The following is a 9,519-nucleotide window of genomic DNA, read 5'->3' on the forward strand; positions in this document are numbered from 1 at the left end:
AAGCTTAGTTAATAATTTCTTAAGATCGGATCTATCATTGCAAGAAAGAAAGTCTCTAGCAGTTTCTTCATCCATAACATAACCCTCAGGCATAACAGGCAATTCATATCTAGGGGGAGAATCTTCATCATCACTTTCATCAATATTATCAGTTTCAATAATTTCATTCTCTCTAACCCTAGCAAGTTGTTCATCAAGAAATTCACCTAATGGCACAGTATTATCAAGCATAGAAGTAGTTTCATCATAAGTATCATGCAAAGCAGAAGTGGCATCATCAATAACATGCGACATATCAGAATGAATAGCAAGAGTAGATGTCACAAGTTTACTCAAAACAGAAGGTGAATCAAGTGCAGAGCTAGATGGAAGTTCCTTACCTCCCCTCGTAGTTGAGGGAAAAATCTTGGTTCTTTTATCTTTCAAGTTCTTCATAGTGATCAACAGATATAAATTCCAAGTGACTCAAAGAATAGATCTATGGTCCCCGGCAACGGCGCCAGAAAATAGTCTTGATAACCCACAAGTATAGGGGATCACAACAGTTTTCGACGGTAGAGTATTCAACCAAAATTTATTGATTCGACACAAGGGGAGCCAAAGAATATTCTCAAGTATTAGCAGCTGAGTTGTCAATTCAACCACAGCTGAAAGACTTAATATCTGCAGCAAGGTATTTAGTAGCAAAGTGATATGATAGTAATGGTAACGGTAGCAAAAGTAATATTTTTGGTTTTATAGTGATTGTAACAGTAGCAACGGAAAAGTAAATAAGCGAAGAACAATATATGAAAATCTCGTAGGCAATGGATCAGTGATGGATAATTATGTCAGATGTGATTCCTCATGCAATAGTTATAACCTAGGGTGACACGGAACTATCTCCACATCATCAATATAATGTAGGCATGTATTCCGAATATAGTCATACGTGCTTATGGAAAAGAACTTGCATGACAGCTTTTGTCCTACCCTCCCGTGGCAGCGGGGTCCTATTGGAAACTAAGGGATATTAAGGCCTCCTTTTAATAGAGTACCGGACCAAAGCATTAACACATAGTGAATACATGAACTCCTCAAACTACGGTCATCACCGGTAAGTATCCCGATTATTGTCACTTCGGGGTTAACGGATCATAACACATAATAGGTGACTATAGACTTGCAATATAGGATCAAGAACTCACATATATTCATGAAAACATAATAGGTTCAGATCTGAAATCATGGCACTCGGGCCCTAGTGACAAGCATTAAGCATAGCAAAGTCATCGCAACATCAATCTCGGAACATAGTGGATACTAGGGATAAAACCCTAACAAAACTAACTCGATTACATGATAAATCTCATCCAACCCATCGCCGTCCTGCAAGCCTATGATGGAATTACTCACACACGGCGGTGAGCATCATGAAATTGGTGATGGAGGAAGGTTGATGATGACGATGGCGACAGATTCCCCTCTCCGGAGCCCCGAACGGACTCCGGATCAGCCCTCCTGAGAGAGTTTAGGGCTTGGCGGTGGCTCCATATCATAAAACGAGATAAATCCTTCTCTCTTTTTTTTCTCCCTGAATGTGAATATATGGAGTTGGAGTTGAGGTTGCTGGATAGGGTGTGGGCCCCCTGACATTGATTCTTTTGCCAGTATTTTTTATATATTCCAAAAATATTCTCCGTTGATTTTCAGGTCATTCCGAGAACTTTTATTTCTGCCCAAAAATAACACCATGGCAATTCTGCTGAAAATAGCATCAGTCCGGGTTAGTTCCATTCAAATCATGCAAGTTAGAGTCCAAAACAAGGGCAAAAGTGTTTGTAAAAGTAGATACGTTGGAGACGTATCAGAAGCCACTAGTGAAATCTATGACCCCCGGGTCTATTCTTTATCATATTTGCTTTGAGATCAATTTTTATTTGATTTTGTTTTCAGATCTATTATTCCAAAAAACCAAAAATACCTTGCTGCACTTTTTTGTTACTTATTTTATTTCGCGTTTTATCAAGATCTATTTATTCAATCTATCACAGTTTTTATCCCATCGACTTGACAATATGTGGCGTCGTTACCCGTAGAGGGATTGACAACCCCTCATAAGCGTCGGGTTGCAAGTATTTGTTCTTTGTGTGCAGGTACTGCTTACATAGTGTTGTTAGGTTCTCCTACTGGATTGATACCTTGGTTTAATAACTGAGGGAAATACCTACCACAGCTGTGCCACATCATCCCTTCCTCTTTGGGGAAATACCGACGTAGTTCAAGCGACATCAAAAGGAATTTCTGGCGCCGTTGCTGGGGAGACATCATCAACTCTATTAGGTTCCTAATCACAAATCTCATCTTCTTGCAATTTACATTATTTGCCATTTACCTCTCGTTTTCATCTCCCCCACTTCATAAAAAAATTTCGTTTTATTCTCCCTCTTTTTCGTTTGCCATTTTCCCGTCAGATCTGTTTTCGTGTGCAATCTTGTTTGCATAGTCATGATGATTCAAGAAAACACCAAGTTGTGTGATTTTTCCAATACCAATAACAATGATTTTATTAGCACTCTGATTGCTCCTCCCACCACTAGTGCGAAATCTTGTGATATTAATGCCGCTTTGTTGAATCTTGTTATGAAAGATCAATTTTACGGTACTCCAAATGAGGAGGCCGCATCCCATCTAAACACATTCATAGAATTGTGTGATATGCAAAAGAAAAAACATGTGGACAATGATATTGTGAAGTTGAAATGATTTCCTTTCTCTTTGAGGGATCGTGCAAAATTTTGGTTTTCTTCTTTGACTCGCATTAGTATCGATTCTTGGGATAAGTGCAAAGACGCTTTTATTACTAAGTATTATCTTCCCGCGAAAATTATTTGCCTTAGAACTCAAATCATGAATTTTAAGCAACTTGAGAATGAACATGTTGCACAATCTTGGGAAAGAATGAAGTTGATGATAAGAAATTGCCCCACTCATGGTTTAAATCTTTGGATGATCATACAATTTTTTGTGTGGGATTGAACTTTGTTTCTAGAAATCTTTTAGACTCCACCGCGGGTGGCACTTTTATGGAAATTACTTTGGGTGAAGATACTAAATTGCTAGACAATATTATGGCAAATTATTCACAATGGCATACCGAAAGAGCACCTATTAGTAAAAAAGTTAATCCGGTTGAAGAAATTAGCATGTCGAGTGAAAAAGTTGATGATCTTATGAAATTGGTTGCTAATAAAAATGCTCCTATTAATCTTAATGATGTGCCTTTGTCTACTTTGATTGAGAAAAATAGTGATCCCGTAGATGTGAATTTTGTCTCGCGAAACAATTTTAATAACAATGCTTATAGAGGTAATTTTAATCCCAGGCCTTTTCCTCGAATTCCTCTAATAATTATGGTAATTCCTATGGCAATTCTTCTTACAATAATATTAAATAATTCATCAATGCTCAAAAACTTCTCAATAGTACGATAGAAGAAAAGTTGAATAAGATTGATGATATGTCCAAAAGCATTGAGAGAATTTCTCACAATGTAGAAAATCTCAAGTTGAATTTTTTTGTACCCAAGGTTGATGAATCCATTAAAGCTTTATATGTTTATATGGATGAAATTAAGAAAAGAACCGCTATGCTTAGAGCTAAAAGAGAATTTTTAAGATTACTTTCATAAAAACAATGAAGATCTTAAAATGATTGGTGTTTCTTCTATTGATTCTTTGTTTAGTATGATTAAAATTGATGATAAAGGGACTGAATAATAGTATAATTTAGCTAGAAGGTGTCCAGATAATTTGGAGGGTGAAAATCTTGTTGAAAAAATTGATAAAAGTGGGTTTGGAAAGGTCAAAACTTTAACTAGTGATGTGCCCACTCTTTTGGATTACAAAGACTTTAATTATGATAGTTGCTTTTTGCTTGAGTGTATATCTTTGTTGCGATCCATGATAAATTCACCTCATTCCTATGAACAAAATAAAGCTTTTACTAAACATATTGTTGATGCCATGATGAAAGCTTTTGAAAAAAAGTTGGGATTAGAAGTTTCAATTCCTAGAAAATTACATGATGAATGGGAACCCACCATTAGTCAAGATTAAAAATTATGAGTGTTTTGGTTTATGTGATTTGGGTGCTAGTGTTTCCAAAATTCCGAAATCTTCATGTGATGTGCTTGGTCTTACCGATATTGAAGAATGTTCTCTTAATTTGCACTTGGCGGATTCTACCATTAAAAAGCCTTTGGGAAGAATTAATGATGCTCTTATTCTTGAAAATAGGAATTGTTGGCCCATAGATTTTATTGTTCTTGATATTGATTGCAATCCATCTTGTCCAATTGTTCTTGGTAGACCATTTTTACTTAGTTGCCTTATCATACACGATTCGCAACCATGAACTGTTTCTCATGAAGTATGCATCGTAGACGTTGCACCACAGAATAGCGTGTGCGATAGTTGTCGTGTATGATGATGTTACGATGGTCCGACATTTCATAATCTTGTCCGACACTCATACGATGATTAGCTAATCTTCTTAATAAGTTATCGCATACGGTTTGGGAAAAGCGAATGTGTGTGATTGTATGCTTATCATACACGTTTTATAATAGTGAACCGTTTGTGATGGGACACGCATCGTAAATGTAGCACCACAGAATACCGACTACGATGGCAATGCGAGCACAAGCGAGTAGGAGTACTTTATATGCATCTTGGCTCCCTATCCCCGATGATTTCTGGGTCATGTGGGAAGGACCCACTATCACCGTCACTCACTAGACGATGGTTCCAAATGCCGTCACGGAAAGCGGTTAAAAACCATTTGTATAGCACCGACGCGTGCCAGTGATTGGAGACGTATCAATTACCTGGTGTGGATAAAAAAATGCACACATGGATTGTGCATGTGTAGCGACCCGACCTCAAACGGTCAAGCCTCTGTGTATCCGTGCCATCCCTGGATCGGTATGCTGGCACACATAGTACATCATTGTATATATCAAAGTGCAATCACATGTATAAATAATGTAAAACTGATATATACCTCATAAGTCTCAGCGGAAACAACATAAGGGTGTGGAGTCCATCAACGCCAACGGCAAGTTGAGTGTAGACCGTAACCCTACAACATAACTCTTACTCGTCGTAGAAAATTCCTGCAACATAAGACGTTGCAGCCATGTAGGTCAGTACATTGAATGTACTGGCAAGTCACATCATAAGAATAATGAACCTATTTGTACATGCAATTTGGCTGGTGGAAAGCTCTAAGTTTAGTTTTTGCATAAAGCTAGTTTTCCCTAGAATAAAAGATATTATTCTACCACTACAGTATGGCATAGGATGAGTTGGCAAACCCAACTCAATCCATCCCCAAAGTTTCATTTAAAACCCAACCGCTTAATTAAGAGTGATGAGATCTCACTAGAGTCGTCTTGAATTACTCCCAAGTTTTTGCTCTGTTACATCCTTGTATGGCCTGATGCATTCTCCACCAGGTTGCAACACTTTTTGTAAAGTACTGAAGAGCGTATTGAACCTCATACTTCCTTGCAACCAAATTGCTCCTGAAGTGATTCTCCATGTTTTGAATCCATAGCTCTGCCTCCAACTGAGTGATCGGTTAAGAGAATACAAGTCCATCTTCATTCATCATCTATTGGGTCCAAGGGTTTTGGGATGAGATAAGAGGGATAGAGAGATACACACAATACACACAATATAGTTTTGAAAATAAGTTTTTTTGTGGCTGTCAGGAAAAACATCAAACAATGACAGCTCACAAACATCGCATCTAACGTGAGTATACAACAGGGGTTTGGTCCTCTAAAGTTCATATAAATCTTGGAATTCGTCGGTGTCTTCAAATTCTTCAATTCTTTAGAGGCTTCGACTGTTGTAGCTTCAATTCTTCTAGTGTATGGTGAAGTCTGATACCTTGTCCTTCTCGGAGTGGTCTCATCAGTTGATCCTCTGTGTGGTCAAAGGTAAAAGGGGTATTGTCTAACTATTTGAGGTAAGAGGAAAGATTTGATAAAGCTCAGAAAAGAAGAGAGGTAAAGGATCTTTTTGAAAATAAAGTTTTAGAGAAATCCTTTCCTAAGGGCTTTCCAGTTTCTAAGGTTACGTCCTACAGTCAACATGTGCTCTGATACCATCTCTGTAGCGACCCGACCTCAAACGGTCAAGCCTCTGTGTATCCGTGCCATCCCTGGATCGGTATGCTGGCACACACAGTACATCATTGTATATATCAAAGTGCAATCACATGTATAAATAACGTAAAACTGATATATACCTCATAAGTCTCAGCGGAAACAACATAAGGGTGTGGAGTCCATCAACGCCAACGGCAAGTTGAGTGTAGACCGTAACCCTACAACGTAACTCTTACTCGTCGTAGAAAATTCCTGCAACATAAGACGTTGCAGCCATGTAGGTCAGTACATTGAATGTACTAGCAAGTCACATCATAAGAATAATGAACCTATTTGTACATGCAATTTGGCTGGTGGAAAGCTCTAAGTTTAGTTTTTGCATAAAGCTAGTTTTCCCTAGAATAAAAGATATTATTCTACCACTACAGTATGGCATAGGATGAGTTGGCAAACCCAACTCAATCCATCCCCATAGTTTCATTTAAAACCCAACCGCTTAATTAAGAGTGATGAGATCTCCCAGCATTTCCACTACTAGATGCTCAAGTTGTCTGTAACCAGGGACACGGCTAATCGATTAGGTTTTAACACTCTGCAGAGGTTTGCGCACTTTTCCCCACAAGACTCGATCACCTCCCTTGAAGTTCTCGCACTGCCTGGCGTTTGAGAACAGGATGACCGAGACATAGTCCTTTGAAAATGTTCCCCCTTAACCAACGGATAGGCCGGTACACCTACATCATTCTACATTTGCTAGCCTATCTCGGAAGAGATCATACTATCTACTCAACTAAGCCCGAGCCCATATTGGCTTGTGGCTGCACACGGAAGCTTCTAGACATGAGAATACGACTGATCTCTTTGAGCCTGGGCGGCCGACCACTAGTGGTGCACCACCATGGATTAACCATGCATGCTCCCACTGTACTTCGCCACCATTCAAACCAAATACCGCCCAGGTAGTTCATTTACAAGTCTTGGTCCTGATTACTACTTTGTCACTCATGTCTCACCATGCTCGCTTCCCAAACCACGTCTACATTTAGCGAGGCAAAAATAAACTTACACGATGGTGACAAGGATGTATAGATCAGACCTACCTCAGTGAACTACTAGGTAATGGCAGAGCCATCTGGCAACAATAAATCCTAACATGCAATCCTACCACAAAAGGACTAAGTGCATAATATAAAACATAGGTAATTGAAGGAATGATCAAATGTGAACTTGTCTGGTAATAGTTGATGAAGATAATATCGCTCTCAGAAATTTACATAATGGAACTATTCGTTACTCTTCGATGAAAATCTATAAAGTCAAACATTGCACTCACATAAGCAATCATTTCAGAGAACTAATAAGAACATGTAAAGCAGAAAGTCTTGGAAAAACCAAATGAACATTCAACACACTTAACTAGCATGGAAATATCCTAAGTGCAAAACAACATGTGACCTAGGGTGCAAAGATGTGATGTGTACTGAAGAGCATACATGGCATAATAGTAAAACTATCATGGACAGATCCTAATGTGTGAAAAGTATCGTGAGATAGGTCCGAGTGATAGGGTTTGGCAACGGTGACACGGTGCAAAAACAATCACATCAATCGGAGCTACAATTTAGGAGATATGGCCAGTTGAAGTTTGAATTCAAACCTGAATAAATTCAAAATTTAAATTGGCCAAAAGTTTTCAAAGCTGGTTCTCTGGATAAATCTATTCGAGACGAACATTTTGTCGTTGGTTTCGTCGAATTTGGAGTTACGGTTAAAAAGATACACCCATTCGAAGTTTAGGGGCTAATCTGAAAACTCACGGACTAAACAGAGAAAGAAATAACTACAAACAAGCCCCTGTCCACGTGGCGGATCCTAGCTGGCTGGTAGTGTTTGCGGCTTTGGCTAAACGGCGAATGGTCACTAAATAAATAAAACACTACCATGGCTAAATAAAAAAACCAAGACCGGTTTTCACTAAAACCGCACGGTTTAATAAACCTTGGTTAACCGTTTTAAACAAAAAAACAGAATGGGGGGCAGCTCACAGCGAGCGACAGCGTCGGCGTCGGTGACGTGCCGGGGACGGCGGCGCAGCGTTGGGCAGCGACGGGGCGACGGGTACGGCGGCCTCCGGTGGGTTCTGGCGGCGGCAAACTGGGCGGAGGGGTGCGACATGGCGCATGCGACCGGATGGTGGGGTCGGAGGGCGGTGGGGTGGCCGGCATCGATCGGAGGGAGGCGGTGGCGTTCGGTGCTCCGGTGAGGGCGCGGTTTGTCGGGGCGACGTCTCCAGGAGACCTGGGCGACAAAGAAAATGTCAAACGGGTGCGAGATGGCAAGGGAACAAATTTTTGACAAAGAGGAGAGGTCTTGGGGTTCCACCGACGACGGAAACAATGGCGGAGAGCTTCAGCTCCGGCGAAATCCAAATGGACGGGGCGGCGTCTGTGAGGGCCGTGGTGAAGAACGGATTGGCTGAACGGGGAGAGGGGGTCGAGGGCTTCTTATAGGCGCGTCTGTGAGGGTCGAGGGCTTCAATTTCCAATCATTTTCACACAATCAATCACACAACAATCAAACAAACAATTATAATGATTTATTTAATATAACATTCCAAAATTTAGAATTTTTGGATGTTACAAACTACCACCCTTAAAATGAATCTCGTCCTTGAGATTCGGAGAGGCTAGAAAGAAGGTTAGGTTTGGGGGGTCTCCTTGAAAATCCATTCATCAACACAACGTCTGGGGTGCTACCACCCTTAGAAGCATGGTTACGGTTCCAACAAAACTCATGTACTCCATCCTTGGTGTTAACGGTGTCGGTCTCCTCATATTCTCCGAGATAACTCCTTCACTTGTGTTCTTCCGGTAAGGGCATGGCCTTTTCCTCAAAATCTGGAGTCCTTGCATCAAATAAGATCCTTCCGAGTCTGGGTCTTCTTTGCTGTCAGGCCGTCGCCAGTGCTAAACAACTATCGAAAACCTCATGGTAGTCAACAATTTATGATTTCTCCTGCAGGAAATGGGTCTAGGTTGAACCTCACTACATAACCTACGATTGGCAATAGGTGCCTGTACAGGGTTTCTGTCGTCCTGCCATTCTAAGGTTTTTGGCTTATCGTGTCGTCACTCTTCTAGGGTTTTAAGTCTCTCTAATTTTCTATCAACATATGATAGCTCATGATAGAAGTCTCCGGTATGGGGGCCAATCCATCCCATACTTGAAACATTACTACATACGTAGATAGTGAATCACGTTTCCTAACACTTGGGCACCCTCACAAGCATTGCAGAACTTCTCTTCTCCACGAACTGGATTCGGGTAAATCCATTGGTTCTGCAAGCCAAACAAAACCTCTA

Source organism: Triticum dicoccoides, chromosome 5A (genome assembly GCF_002162155.2).
Source record: "Triticum dicoccoides isolate Atlit2015 ecotype Zavitan chromosome 5A, WEW_v2.0, whole genome shotgun sequence".
In the NCBI taxonomy this organism is placed as follows: Eukaryota; Viridiplantae; Streptophyta; class Magnoliopsida; order Poales; family Poaceae; genus Triticum; species Triticum dicoccoides.